A 15,284-nucleotide genomic window follows, 5' to 3' on the forward strand; every position below is an offset into this window, starting at 1 on the left:
AAGTGCAAATTGTAGCGCTCCAAAATCTTATAACTACAGACTATTTACTGTTAAAAGAACATAAGGGATGTGAACATTCCCCAGGAATGGGTTGTTTTAATTTATCTGATTTCTCTCAGACTGTTCAAGTTCAGTTGGACAATATCCACCATATCATAGATAAGTTTTCACAAATGCCTAAGGTGCCTAACTGGTTTTCTTGGTTTCACTGGAGATAGCTGGTAATTACAGGTATGCTTTGGTTATGTAACTATACTCCTATTATGTTAATGTGTGTGTGCAATTTAAGTAGTAGCTTAAAACCTATACATGCTGAAGTTACTCTACAAGAAGATATGTCAAAGAAATAATCAATCTTCCCATGTTTTCTTCCGCCTGCTACTCCTATAGCTTTTCTTCTTCCTTCCTAATTACAACCCTTAAATAGAATTCGTGCCTCATATCAAATTTACCGAGTATCATAATTCTTCCAAGTGGTAAAGATACCTCAAGACAAATGCTGGGCATAGAAGCCACAGGGCATAAATATACAAAGAAGTAAAAAGCTAACCTTTTCAAACAATAAGGCTTCTCTCTCACTTACCAACTTCACATTTCCCTGTATGGCCCCGGAAGATGACGTTAGCCAGAGACGGGTAAGATTCCTCAAGGGAGGAACAACCTAAGACAGGCACAGTCACAGGGGGGCCATCAGGTGAGAAATTGGGGATCAACAGAGGTGAGGCTTAGAACCTCACCCCCCCTGTTCTGAGAGAAATCTTCTGCATACATGGATGTTTTATTGCCCTTGTCTAGCTTGGATTAACACATAGTCTACAGGCACACACCTGATCATCTACATTTGCTCTCTTACAACACTAAACTATGTTTTCTACCTTTATCTTGTATCTACCTACCACTTCAGCATTTTATTAAAAATAATAATAATAAAGAGAGAAATGTGGTATTCACATATAAATCAAGTATAAAAATCAAATGAGTATCCATATTTGAACTGACTGTTTATAGTTCATAATGCATGAGCAAAACCGAAAGTTTCTGTGATGACTGCCCTTGTACTGTTCACCATGTAACTTATTCACTATGTAAGAATTTGTTCTACATGTAAGAACTTGTTTGTTATGCCTCAGAAGATTGGAGACTGACGAAGATTAGGCTTGGGGTGGAGTAATGATTGTGCATTGAGCATTGACTCCCCTATACAGAATTTTATTGTTGTTAACAACCATTTGATCAATAAATATGAGAGATGCCCTCACAAAAAAAAAAAAAAAAAGTACACACTTCCAATGGTAAAATAATAAGTAACCGGGATGTAATGTATAGCATAAGGAATATAGTCAAAATATTTTAACAACTTGGTATGGTGATAGCTGGTACCTAGAATTATCATGTATATAAATGTTGAATCACTATGTTGTACACCTGAAACTAATGTAATGTAATACTGTTGGCAACTACCCTTCAATAAAAAATAATTATCTACAAAAATAATAATAATAATAATAAGGAACATTAAAAGCTAAAGCTCTAACAAACTAATTTTTTTAACCCCTCGAGATGAACTCATCTAAAGGGAGAGCTCCAAGTGTCATAACCCGCCAGGACAGTGTACAAGCTATCAGCCAGCTGCATCTAGAATCTGTACTGCGAAAGCCGGCACCTGCCCCGCCAATGACGGGCACAGCTTGTTTAGGGCTGCCCCTGACTGGGATGGAAGCACAGTCGAGGCTGTCTGCCAGTGGGGGCAAATGAAAAAAGAAAAAAAGAAAAGGAGAACAAACAGGATGAAGAGAAACCTAGAATTTGAAGAAATAGAACATTAATAGTTCCCTAGAAGTCTTGTCTTGCCACCTCTCAATCTCTTGTTCCACTGAAGGAAGAGCCCTACTTTAACTGGCTAAGGTGCTTTAAGTTCAGACCTGCCTGAAACTAGGAGGATTAATTAGATCACATTTTAGTGGGTTTTTTAAACGAGTAATAGAAAATAAAGTTTAAATGGCCCTTATTTTGAAACACAGTTCTCTCTTTCTGAGTATTCTTTCTAAAGTGACTTGGATTCTGTACTTGCTCATTCCTTGAATATTTTTTTCAGTGTGTTTTAATAATAGCAATAACAGTAACAACAAAAATAATGAATGATAAAACCATGTTAGTGTAATATTATCATTTAAATAAAATGGGCATGTAGGCCAAGCACAATCTTGAAAATCAGTGAACAACGCTACTCACTATGGCTTTGTGGTGAGGCATGGATCTCATTGTGGAATCAAAGCCTCTGCCAAATATTTAATGAAATACGGCACAGTTATGTGAAAAGATATTTACCAGTCAATGCAAAATGGTTAAACAATGGCACATGTTTTTGTGAGGTCTCTACCAAATTTACAGAAGGGAAATCTAAGGCAAGTAACAATTTTATTCATTTAATAATACTCTCTTGCTTTTCATAGGAGTTTGGAAGTAAGTTTTATTCATTTAATAATACTTGCAATAACCATCAGCTTGTTTTTCACAGGGGTTTGGAAGCAGGAGAGGCAGACCTCTGTTCATCAAGGATCCATTATGCACCAATTTTGTACAGTAATACAAATGCTTGGACCCTTCCTACATATGAAAATGTCGTGTTTTCACCTTCTCATGGTGTAGTGGTGAGGTTGCTGGAGTAGACCTCACAGAATTGAGCTTTTTTGCTCTGCTAGTAACTGATTACGATGGACCAGACTAGGATTAATTATACAAAAAATAAAGTGACCTCTTAGTGAGCTCTGTGTCAGACACTGTCCTGAATCCTTTATATTCCTGTCTCAAGTAATTTAATCCATTCCATAGCCCTCTGAGGTAGGTGTGTTTACTCTCTCCATTTTATAGATAAGGAAACCAAGGAATAAAGAAATTAGAAATGGGTTCAAGGTCACATGGATCCTGTGGGGTTCTACTGGGAGAACTGAGAGATCTAGACTGGATATTTCTAAGGTTTCCTCTTGTTCTGACCTTCTTGGATTCCAAACCTGATGTTGGAAATTCATCAGTGAGCACACTGGGCAGCGTTCCTGACTGACAGAAGGAAACACAGCCACTGGGTGACTGAGTAATGGGATATGGTCTCTGTCTCGTTTACGGCACTATTTAGAGAAACGATTTTTTTGGACTTTCCCAGGATTTCCAGGGCTAACGTAGTAAGTGGCTGAGATGAAGATACCTCTAGTGGCCAGACTGAGCCAGTGCCTCCCCATCAACCGAGGGGAATGTCCTTGGTGTAGCCTGCATTCTCTCCATCCCCACTCCCGACCCTTGGCAGTCCACAGATGGGCTTCAGGGGATCTATTAATCTCCTAACATAAGATGAAATTTTGTATGTAGGTGATATGAACACTTTTCTGAGGATAAATCCATAGCCTTCGTATAGAGAGACCTTACATTATTTTTTCCCTAGAAGTTTGGCATCAAAGAGAAAGCTAGATAGTAAAGATAGCTTGAACAGGAAAGAAAGACAGAAAGCTTATTTTCACATATGAAGGACCCTAGAGCATCTCTGATCTCAGGGGAAAGAGGCAACAAAGAGGGAAAGACCAAAGACATAAAGGGAAACAGTCAATAGAGCACTGTTCTACTGGAGACCAATGGGGATAAAAATCAAGATCACAAGATTGTGGTGGAAAGCAGCAGGGCTACTTTTTCTCCTGAGAGAAGAAGAGAGGATGGTGAGGATGGAGAATAATGAAAGGAAGGAAAGGAAAATTGGAAGACACATTACTGGTTATAAGAGGTCAGGGATAAGTTAGGGATGGGAGAAAAGTGGGTGAGGTCTGGAGAGCTGCCTTGGGGGATGAAACTAGCAGGGAGGCCCAGTTGGGCCGGAAGAACATGGATGTGTTTTGGAATGAATATAATCGTGAGACTCCGTGGTCGTATCAGCAACCCAATTAAAGAGTCCTGGCCTGGCCTGGTTCACAACTCCTCCTACACACACAGCTGCCACACATGGTTGTACGGTTCGTGCAGCGCACAACCTGAGAGGATGCTCTCTCACTCTCGATGTGGTATCTGTATTTTACCATGACTTTCTGATACAGGGCAGTAAAGCAAAATCAGTATGCTACCACTTTCCATCAGGTGGAAGTCAAGTGTCTTGGAGAGGGGGAGCCTTTCTTGAATTGGCAGACAGGTGCTGTATGGTCTAGAGGGGCGGTAGAAATGATGTTTTAGGTGGTAGGATGGAAGGAAGCTCTTGGACCCTATGCTCCAGTCAGAAAGATCAGGGCTGTCTGCCGAGTGGGCCTGTGCTTTTCTGCCTTGGCTAAGGCAGAGTTGTCCAGCTTTGTGTTGCCCTTTTCCAAATACCATGGATCAGTAAAACCTTAACTCCATTCTCCCGTCTTCTAATCCTTTCCTGACTTCAGTACCTGATGTTTTCCTTTGCTGAACTCTGTTTGCCAGCACCTTGTCTGCTCTCATAAGGCCTCTGTGTATTACTATATGTTCACATGTATATGTCCTTATAGCCCTTAAATGATTTGAAATACACATATATCAGCAGAGGTATAGTTGAACCACTGAGGTGCCATTGGTCCATTTTAGACAACCATGAGCAAGAGAGCCCATAATTCACAGCCTATCTATCTTATAGCCCAAAGATCTGAGGCTTATGACATTGTTTAAAATCAAGAATCCTTAGGCATTAATCCTTAGGCATCAAGACCTACTCCACCCCTTGCCTCTCTGATGACATTCTTCTACTCCCCTCCCATACGCCCTTGTTCCAGTTATGCCTTCTTTCTGTTCATTACACATACCAGGCATACCTCCACCCAGAGCCTCTGTGTTTGCCATTCCTACCTCTGCCATGTCTCTATATGGCTTGTTCCCCCATCTTCTTCAGTACTGGCTGACACGTCATCTTCCCAGTAACACCTTCCCTGTCCAACCTATGTAAAACTGCAATAAACCCCAATAAAGCTGGAGGCATCACACACACGGATTTCAAACTGTACTACAAAGCTTCAGTAATCAGAGCAGAATGGCACTGGCACAAAAATAGACACATAGATCAACAGAACGGAATAGTGAGCCCATAAATAAACCCATGTTTATAGGGTCAATTAATATATGACAAAGGATATAAGAATTAGCAATGCAGAAAAGAAAGTCTCTTCAATAAATGGTGTTGGTAAAACTGGATAGCAACATACATAAAAATGAAACTGGACCATTGTCTTACTCCATTTACAAAAGCAAATTTGAAATATATTACAGACCTAAATGCAAGGCATGAAACCATAAAACTCATAGAAGAAAACATAGGCAGTAAACTCTTGAATATTTGTGAGCTTTTTCTGGATATGTTTCTCCAGGCACGGGAAACAAATGCAAAAATAAATAAGTGGGACTACATCAAACTATAAAGCTTCTGCATAGCAAAGGACACCATCAACAAAACACAAGGCAAACTCCCATATGAATATACTTTGCAAATGATATATCTGATAAGGGGCTAACATACCAAATATATAAAGAACTTATACAACTCAACACCAAAAAACAAATAATTGGGTTAAAAAATGGGCAAGAAGGCCTGAGTAGACATTTTTTCAAAGAAGACATACAGATGGTCGACAGACACATGAAAAGATGCTCAACATCACTAATGATCAGAGAAATGCAAATCAAAACCACAATGAGGTATTGCCTCACACCTGTCAGAATGGCTTGTAACAAAAAGATGAGAAATAACAAGTGTTGGCAAGGATGTGGAGAAAAGGTAACCCTCATATAAATTATAAGTTGTTGCAGCCATTATGGAAAAGTGTTTGGAGGTTTCTCAAAAACTAAAAATAGAAATACCAGATGACCTAGTAATCCCATTTCTGGGAATTTAACCAAAGAAAACAGAAATCACAAATTCAAAAAGATACATGCATTCCTATGTTTATTGCAAAATGACTTACAATAGACAAGATATAAAAGCAACCTAAGTGTCCATCAGTAGATGAATGGATAAAGATGATGTGGTACACAGACACAATGGAATATTAGCCATAAAAAAGAATGAACTCTTTCCATTTACAACATCTATGGACCTAGAGGACATTATGCTAAATAAAACAGAGAAAGACAAACACTATATGATTTCACTAACATGTGGAATCTAAAAAACAAAGCCAATGAGCAAACAAAACAGAAATAGACTCATAAGCACTGAGAACAGACTAGTGGTTGCTCTAGGGGAAGGGGGTGGTGAGTAGGAGAAATAGGTGAGGGGGAAAAAGAGGAATAAACGTCCAATTATGTAATAGTCACAGGGATGGAAGTACAGCTTAGAGAACTTAGTCAACAATATTGTAACATCTTTGGCAGATGGTACGTACACTTATGGCGAACATTTTGTAATGTACATAGTTGTCAAATCACTACACTGTACACTTGAAACCTATTATACTGCATATTGACTATACTTCAATTAAAAAATAATAAAATGAAAATTGCCATAAACCCACTCTAGCCTTCCCTTATCACCCTCCCGTTTTGTTTTCCAGCATAACACCACCTTCTAATATGCTGTATCAAAGCACTTATTTTGTTCATTGTTAGTCTTCCACCACTAAAATATAAGCTCCATGAAGGCAGAGAGTTTTATTTCCTGGCCTCCATGCCCTGGGTCCAGGATACACAGTATGGTGAACCGTCCTTGTGACGAAGAAGACCCTCAGTCATCCTATGTTAAATATATTGCTTGCAAATAACTTCATATATTACTCTTCTAGATCATATATACAATGACCAAAGTAATTTCAAAACCAAAAATTCATCTGACATTTATAAATCACTTTCAACCTTCTGTGCAACCTGGGGCATAGCATTTGGACAATACTGCTGCTTTATTTTATTGGAGAAATTTTGATGCTTTAAAGATAATAGCACAGTGATGTGAAATCAGGTTGGCCCTGTGAAATCTAGGACTTATCGTAGCTAACCTGTGCCTGGATAGACAATAGCTACATCCCAGTAGAAATCCTTTGAACCCTACAGCATATCTGGTGTAACAGTTGCAACTTTTTTCCAAATCAAAACTTAAGTAACCACCTAGTTTACTTAGTAAGTTAGGTTGGTGGATACATACTCAAGTCACCAACATATAATATTATCTCTTCCTATTTTTCACACTTAATCACAATTTTCTCATAAGTCTAAAACATCTGTAAACAATAGGACTTTTTCTTTAATAACTGATGATAATAAGAGATGAGCTGAATTAGGTAGTAAATGAACTGGCTCCCATATGGTTCTCATTCAAGCTGAAGATCTCCTGACCATTCCACCAAATGCCATCTCAATGGCCTGCTGGCAGGTTCTCTGTGTTTAGGAAGTTGATTTGGCATTTGCCCTCTGGCTCTCTGCCTGGTTAAGGGCACTCTGTATCTCCCCAGCAGAAAGGATTCCAAATTTCTAAAGATTTTTGGACAGTGCATGGATCTACTATCCATCTATTTATCTATCATATCAAGAAAATGGAAAATAAATTCCTCTGGGTTTCCAGTAAAAGGCTGTAAGTCCAGCAACATCTTTTTTTAATTCCCAATCTTCAACATGTTCCTTTGTGGTAATGGGAGACAGCTGATTGTAGATCAGACAGAAACGAAATAATTTGGAGAACAGGGAGCACAATGGAGGCAAAAACACACACCCAAAAAATAACTGCATGTCCTCTAAACTTCAGGCTATAAAACGGCTATTGTCAGCAGTACACGGTTGACAGCTATGAGGTAAAGTGATCAACTGGCTGGGTTTGATTAGAATCAAGAGAAGATAGCATGTGGAGTCCTATTAACTTAACACTGCATATTGCTCACAGAGCCACATTAACCTCAACAGTCTCCATCATCTTTAATTTCACATTTCCCAGTAATTATATTTTTTTGCAGTTCTCCAAGATCATCAATCTTTAAGTCCTAAGACCAAAAAAAACCCAAAAGCCAACAGTCTCCATCATCTTTAATTTCACATTTCCCAGTAATTATATTTTTTTGCAGTTCTCGAAGATCATCAATCTTTAAGTCCTAAGACCAAAAAAAAACCAAAAGCTCAGGACTTGATACAAATCTAGCTTCCATACTAAGGAACTACCAATACTTATTAGTTGACGCATTATACTTTTTAAGAGTGATTTGGGGGTGTCTATCCTTATGAATAAAACCAGTTAAATTTTTACTAGGTCCTTTGCTCATGTTCCCAAATGAGAAGCAGTGATAAGATTCAACAGGTAGAGACAAGTGGCTCCTCCCACAATGAAGAAATAGGAAGTCAAGTGGCATCTATCACACTGTCAAGTGATTTCGGAAGACGTACCTCTCCTGTCCCCAGAGCACGCGCCGAGCAGTTGTGAGACAGCCTTCCCCCCAGCACCAAGCTCGGTGAGTGTGATTCTCTTCAGCCTGCTCACTTGAAAAGGCACCGGCTTAGGAACCAGCTGTCCACAATTAAATTAACTGTCGTTGGTCAAAGGCAATCGGAGGCCCCGGAAATTCCGCGTTCACGGAAGAGAACGCTGCCAGGCCTGTGTGCACTTCAGAGTGTGTGTTCGCTTGCAGGATCCATCTAGTTTGGCAAAGCATCTTCAAAGTTGCCAAAGCAATGGCAGTATCTTTGTAAAACTATTGCTACACGATCCACTAATCTTTTTCTCTTAACTTTAAAATGTTTGCTCATCATCTGTCTCAGAAATTTTTCCCCTGGGACTTTGACACAGCACTTCAATGAAAGACAAACAGCAAAGAATAAAGTGGGTATAAGAAATATGAGGGGGGTCCTCTAAGAATGAATAATGGCTGAAGCTGAAGACCCTTGGGTAGTGACCCTGGAAAATACATGAATTAGGATTCTACCCATGTCACCTCTTGGTTAAAACATTCCTCGTGGACATAAGTAATCAGAATAGCTAAAGGGGACTTGGAGGACCAAAAACTTTAACTGTACTTACTAACCCAAAAGGTTGTGCCTATTCATGCAAAGCAAAGTTCAGACAAGAAGAGGATTAATTTCAAACTTGCCAGGTTATGGAAGGAAAAAAAAGCAAGTATGTTTAAGTTACCTGGAGAGTTAGTTTTGGGTTTTTCTTCTGGAATTAAAAAGAAGAAAAAATTTGGAGTTGAGAATGGGAGCATCAGCTTTAGAAAATGTTCATTTTTTTATCCCACTGGAGTTTTCAGTTAAAGTTAAATTCTAATCTTAAAATATTTTTATTTAAAACATAAATATGTTCATTAGCATCTCTGGACACCCCAAAAAAAACCAACATGTTCAAAAATAACATGCATGAACATGCTTCTTGAAGAATTGTTTACAATAGGAAATATTTGGGAAAGGATTTGAATTTCCCACAGGTGAGGAGGTAACTATGATTCAACCCAATGGCCATTTTAAGCACTTATGAAGACTATGAAGCAATAAGCACTATGCTTAAGATAAACTTATATAAGACAATGTGGTGATATTATTAAAAACAAAAAGGAGAGAAAAAAACAGGATATCACAGATGTATGTACTGATTTCAAGGATACTTATTTCTACAGGTTTCACAATCTTTAAGATATGGCTACACATTTATTAGTTTAATTTGAAGTAATATGTTAGATTGTTTTTATACCAAAGAAAGATTGTGAAAACATTGCTGATAAAAATCTCAAGGAACCAGAAAGCTTAGTTTTCTTTAAACTATTTGAGTTTCAAAAAAAATTGGTTCAGCAAATATTCTTTTGAGCTTTGTGCTCCCCCAACCCATGTTCCACATTTAAAGGTTCAAATAAGCCTATAATGTGTAATTTATTTGTCTGTAACCCTATCCCATTTTCCCCCCTAATCTTTTCTTTTTATAAATACAGGAACAAATAAGCAAAAAAAACCTGACAACCAGCAAACCCTTGGATAATGAAAGACCCCTACAGTGTTTTTGCTGGGTGCAAAAGAACTCCCAGAAACTCTGGCAATTTCAAAGAGGATTTCCTTATATTCATAAAATTTTCCTAACATGAATGAGGTTTAAACTGTCATACCTCCTTCAAGGACTTCATTTCTGAAATGTGTGGCAATGACAAAACTTAAGATGTATATTCTCTAGTTGTCAGTGAGCAAAAGAAACAAATCTATTATCTAGACAGAATGGATAAATTCATAAAAGTTAAAAATGAGGCATTTGCAGTTAAGGTGTGGGAAAAAGGAAACCTTCTTTTATGGGGTTATGAAAGGAACTAGAAATATGAAAATCACTTAAAAAATTTTTGCAAATGGCTTCAGAACTAAAGGCATTCCTGTCCCTTTTGCACTATTAAACTATTTTGCCTTCTCTTCTGGGATCGTAGGTCATTAACATCCTCTTATGTTGAGCCAGCAGTCCTAGCTGAATACAGAACTGAACAAGTATCTGTGAAGCTTCTATGATCCTAGTAACATGCTGAGCATTCTAATTAGTCCTTCTCTAACTTTGATGTGCAAACTCAACAACGCAGGCATAGAATAAAATGTGCATCCTACTTCAGTAGCTCTAAGGTGGATTCTAAGATGATGGATTTCTAACAAGCTCCCAGGTGATTCACTCTCATCTTTGATGAGCACTGCTTCCGAGTACCAAAAGGCAGAGTTGCATGCCTTGTGAAAGTGAAATGGACAACTGTCAGAGGTGAATGGTAGAGCGCTTGGCCAGGTGTACACTAGCAGCTGCTATTGAGCTCTAGCTGATGACCAGTGTTGGGGTCCAATGTTATCGGAGGATAAAATGAGAACCTGAAGTATCTACTTCAGTGGCTGATACAAGGTAGGTGCTCAGTGTTTTTTTCCTTCTTCTTTCTATAAAATAACTACCAAGTGAAACTATTAGGGAACATGGTTCCCTACTTTTCAGCATTTTACGCTGATAAGATAAAATACTGATTAGAAAATGGACTAATGGGTATAATGTGGTGTGCAGAAGACATTACTTAAAACCTCAAAATCAGTTTTCTTTTTTGGAAGAAGTCTGATTTTAACAAAAAATGTCTAGAAAGAAAAATTTTCCATAAGAGAAGTAATAGGAAAGTCGACCATGGAGGTGGTGGGGCAGGTGGAGAATCAGAACTGGACTAGGAAGCCAAGGACATAGAGCTAAGAAGGAAGGTTGATGGCTCAACGTGCCTTTATGGGAGAACATCCTTGCTAAGTTCCCAGAGATGGTGGGATATTGTAATTTATAATAAGAAATACATATTTGGTTTTCACCCCTGTGCATGGCACAGAACTCCCAAAACTCTTGCAACTTCCTCTGATGAGAGCAAAGGTGTTTTTTGTTAATAAGTGACTTTGGAAAACACCAAAGGTGGGGGTGCTGGTTGCCAAAGAGGCCAACCATGTGATTAGGGTGTTGGGCCATTCAGACCCATTCTCCTGAGTTCAGGGGAGGGGAAAGGAGTTGAATCAATCACCAATGACCAGAGATTTAATCAAGTGCTCCTCTGTAATGAAGCCTCCATAAGAACCCTAAAGGAAGGGGTTTGGAGAGCTTCTGGCTTGGTGAACATGTGGAGATTCGGAGAGGGTGGTGTGCTCTGGGAGAGGGCGTTGAAGCTCCACACCCCTTCCCCATACCTTGCCTTACGCAACATCTTGCAGTTAAGGTGTGGGAAAAAGGGAACCTTATTTTATGGGGTTATGAAAGGAACTAGAAATATGAAAATCACTTTAAAAATTTTTGCAAATGGCTTTAGAACTAAAGGCATTCCTGTCCCTTTTGCACCATTAAACTATTTTGCCTTCTCTTCTCGGATTGTAGGTCATTAATGTCTGGCTGATCCTGAGTTACATCTTTTTATAATAAGCCAGTAATCCAGTAATCTAGTAAGTAAAATGCTTCGCTGAGTTCTGTGAGATCTCCAGCATATTCATGTAACCCAGGGATGGGGTACTTGGAAGCTCTGACCTATAGCAGGCTGGTCACCTGGACCACCACAGTTCTGACCACCTGGACTGGAGATGAGTGTCTGAAGTGGTGTCTATGGGGGGCAGTCCTGTAGGACTGAGCCCTTAACCGGTGGGGTCTGATGCATCTCCAGGTAGGTAGTGTCAGAACTGAGTTGACTTGTAGGACACCCAGCTAGTGTTTGAGAATTGCTTGGTGTGGGGAAAACCCCACACATTATATGTGGAAAGAATCTTGTATGATGCCCAAAAGACTTCCAAGCAGAGATGTTAAATATTCACTTCTGTTAATGTTGTGCTGTAGACCAAATAACAGAAATCCTCCTTACTGCCTGGTGCCGTGTGGGGGGGACACACAGCCCTGTGTAGGAAGTGCTTTGAGATGTAGAGGATCCTGGTGGTGTCCAGCCTGAGGGACAGGACAGCTCAGGAGAGGAACAACTCGTGGAGAATTGGGCAAGAAGTCATTAGTAGCCATAAAACCCCTTAAATAATCAACAATGGCAAGAGATACAGGAGAAATGGGGAGTTTCTCATGATGGGCACACCATAGGAGTCCTTGGGAACATTTAGGGAGCTGACAATTTTCATAAATATGGGGTGCTAACGGAGGCATAAATATGCAAGTAAACACAGAAGGGACAAACAATGTGATCCGAAATCAACCACAAAACCTAACACACCTTAGAGTTCACTTTGAAAGTATTAGGGAGCGAGAGACGCTGTGGGGTCTTGAGCCGTAATGTGAGCTAATTTTCATTTTGCAGATTTTCTCTTTGGCAAAACTAATAGGACAGGTTTCAAAAAGCATATTGATCAAACATTAGCACATTTTTCAAGTCTTTTTAAAATTAGAACACCTCTCCATTCCCCATGAAGTTTTTACCTGAAAATTTTATAACAGAATAATTCAAGCCAGCTTTTCAATTTAGGTTTACAGCTACAATTATTACCCTTAATAGGATACCTTCCTTCCTCATTTCCTAAGCTCCCTGAATGTGGCAGTTCCCAATAGCCTGCTTTCATAGTGGAGATTGGACAATATGCCATTTATTAACTAGGGAACATGCATTACATTGTATAGCCTGATATTGGCTTGACACTGAAATGCCGGGGGAGGTGGATCTAGTGTACAAACCACGGTTGTCTTCTCTGAGCATTTGCATGCTTTATTCTAACAGTAAATGATGAGGAGATGAGAGGAATTGTAAGAGGCCTATGCTGACAGCAAAAACAGATCTTTCACCCTGAGGCCGAAGCTAGATAGAATCAAATACTACATTCGCTCAATGATTTTTAGGTTTTACAACTACATATGTGTAGCTAGAAATTCTCTACTACCTATTTTTTTTTTCTCATTGAGTTTTTCTTTTTAAAGCAAGTTTGTAAAAGCTGAGGTTCCTCAGAAAAATAACCACCCGTAGAGAACAAACTCTTGCCATCTCTCACTCTCCAATGTGCTGACTTTGTTAGTATTTCCGTTCTGTAACGTATCAGGGCAAGTCCAAACGCCGAGCCCCAGCACACAAAGCTCATGGTTCGGCCCAACCAACCTCCTCTCCTTGTTCCCTCTGGCAGTCCATGTTCTAAACACACACACGTAAGTGACCGGTTCTCAAAACCACCAGTGCCTTCCATTTACGTGCTGCAGTGCTGATCAACTTTCCTTTCCTTCATTTGCCTGAAGCATTTTCATTTCCCTTAAAATCAGCTTCATGGCACCTATCTGGAATTCTTCAATCTCAGAAGAAACCACAGGATTTTGTGTTTAGCTTTATTGTAGTATTCCTTTAACTGTTTTATGACAAGTATGTTTCCTGCTGGTCTGTGACTCCCATAAAGGCAAGAAGCACGTATTTTTAAAATTCTTAGCCTGTAACACATGCTCAAAAAAAATTTGGTGATTGAGAATGCATGATGGAAAAATAAGCCTGCAAAATATAAACTAAACAACTACATGCCCTTCAAGATTTGTCTCCAGTTAATCCACATGGATTTTAGTGATTTAAGGAAGAGGGGAGAGATATTGAGGGGCCTTTGAAAGATGGTGTAAGAAATTAAGAGGTAATTTATGATCTCTGGAGCCAATTATTGCTTCAAGGCAATACCTCAAACAGATTTCCCTTGCTTTAACTAAACTCACAGTATACCCTGAATAAAGAAAAGGCGGTCACACAAGGTTTCTTGCCTATTTTGTTGTGACTCTTTGAAACTTCAGGTTTCAACAGGTCCACCAACTTAACTTGGAGATATACTTACTTTATTTTACAAGATTGGGGCGGACATTCCCAGGTGAGATTAAAAAGGCAAGATTAGATTGAAGGAAGTGTCTATTTTCTTGGTGATGTACACATAGTGGTGGTTTTATAAGGCCCCCAAATTCTCTGACAGGCGTCCTGCACAGAAGTGGTTCCTCTGTCCCCTCCCCTTGAATATAGGCTCTCTAACTGATGAATCGAACATGGCAGAGCGATGCTGTGTCCTCTTCTGTGTCTGTATCTGAGGAAATTGGTACCTTCCACTCCTTCTCAGGACATTCACTATTGGAACCCAGACACCCAGCGTGCGGGAGCCCATGCTGCCTTATGCGGAGCCCAACATGGGCATGAACTTGCACTGGGCACCAATTTGCCTGCATATGAATGAGCTACCTTGGGAGTGGACACTGCCCCCATCCCACATTCCATCCCCAAGCCCCCTGAGGTTCCCATTTTCAGCAGAGCAGGAAGTATGAGATATGAACTTGAAAAATAGCTCATGGTTCCTACACTCCTCCTTCTAGACCTAACTCAAAGTAACTGCTCGTTGACTACTGTAAAATATAACATGTGACGCAGGTGGCAGGTAGGGAAGGGTATTATTACTCACCCTTTGTAATCTGTTGACATTAGGGCAAAATCTCTTATTTAGAGAAGCCTTTTCCCCTTCTTCTTAGGGTCACAATACAGATACATATACAATCTATTTAGAAAGTACTGCTTTCAAACAATTCCAAAAGTTTTATATTTTCTCACACCATGGTCAAATGTGACAACAGGCTGGTCATTTCATGGCTCTCAAAATACTGAAACTGTCTTTAGCCTCCAAAAAGTAAAACAGTAGGAAAATAAAACTTCTCTAAAAAAAGAATGAAGTTTCTACTTGTATCTGGGTTGTCTTGTAATGTATTCCAAAGAATATCAAGGTATTAGAAATAGGAATATATTATGAATATCTATACAGATATATTCCAAATTAGTGTCTTGTAAACACAATTGAGTGGGGACCACTTCTATTATTTAAGCTCGAAGTTGTATTGTCCCCATGCATTTAAACCTTACTCAGGTTGCTAGATTATAATG

The sequence above is a fragment of the Manis pentadactyla genome, chromosome 14, assembly GCF_030020395.1.
Source record: "Manis pentadactyla isolate mManPen7 chromosome 14, mManPen7.hap1, whole genome shotgun sequence".
Lineage (NCBI taxonomy): Eukaryota > Metazoa > Chordata > Mammalia > Pholidota > Manidae > Manis > Manis pentadactyla.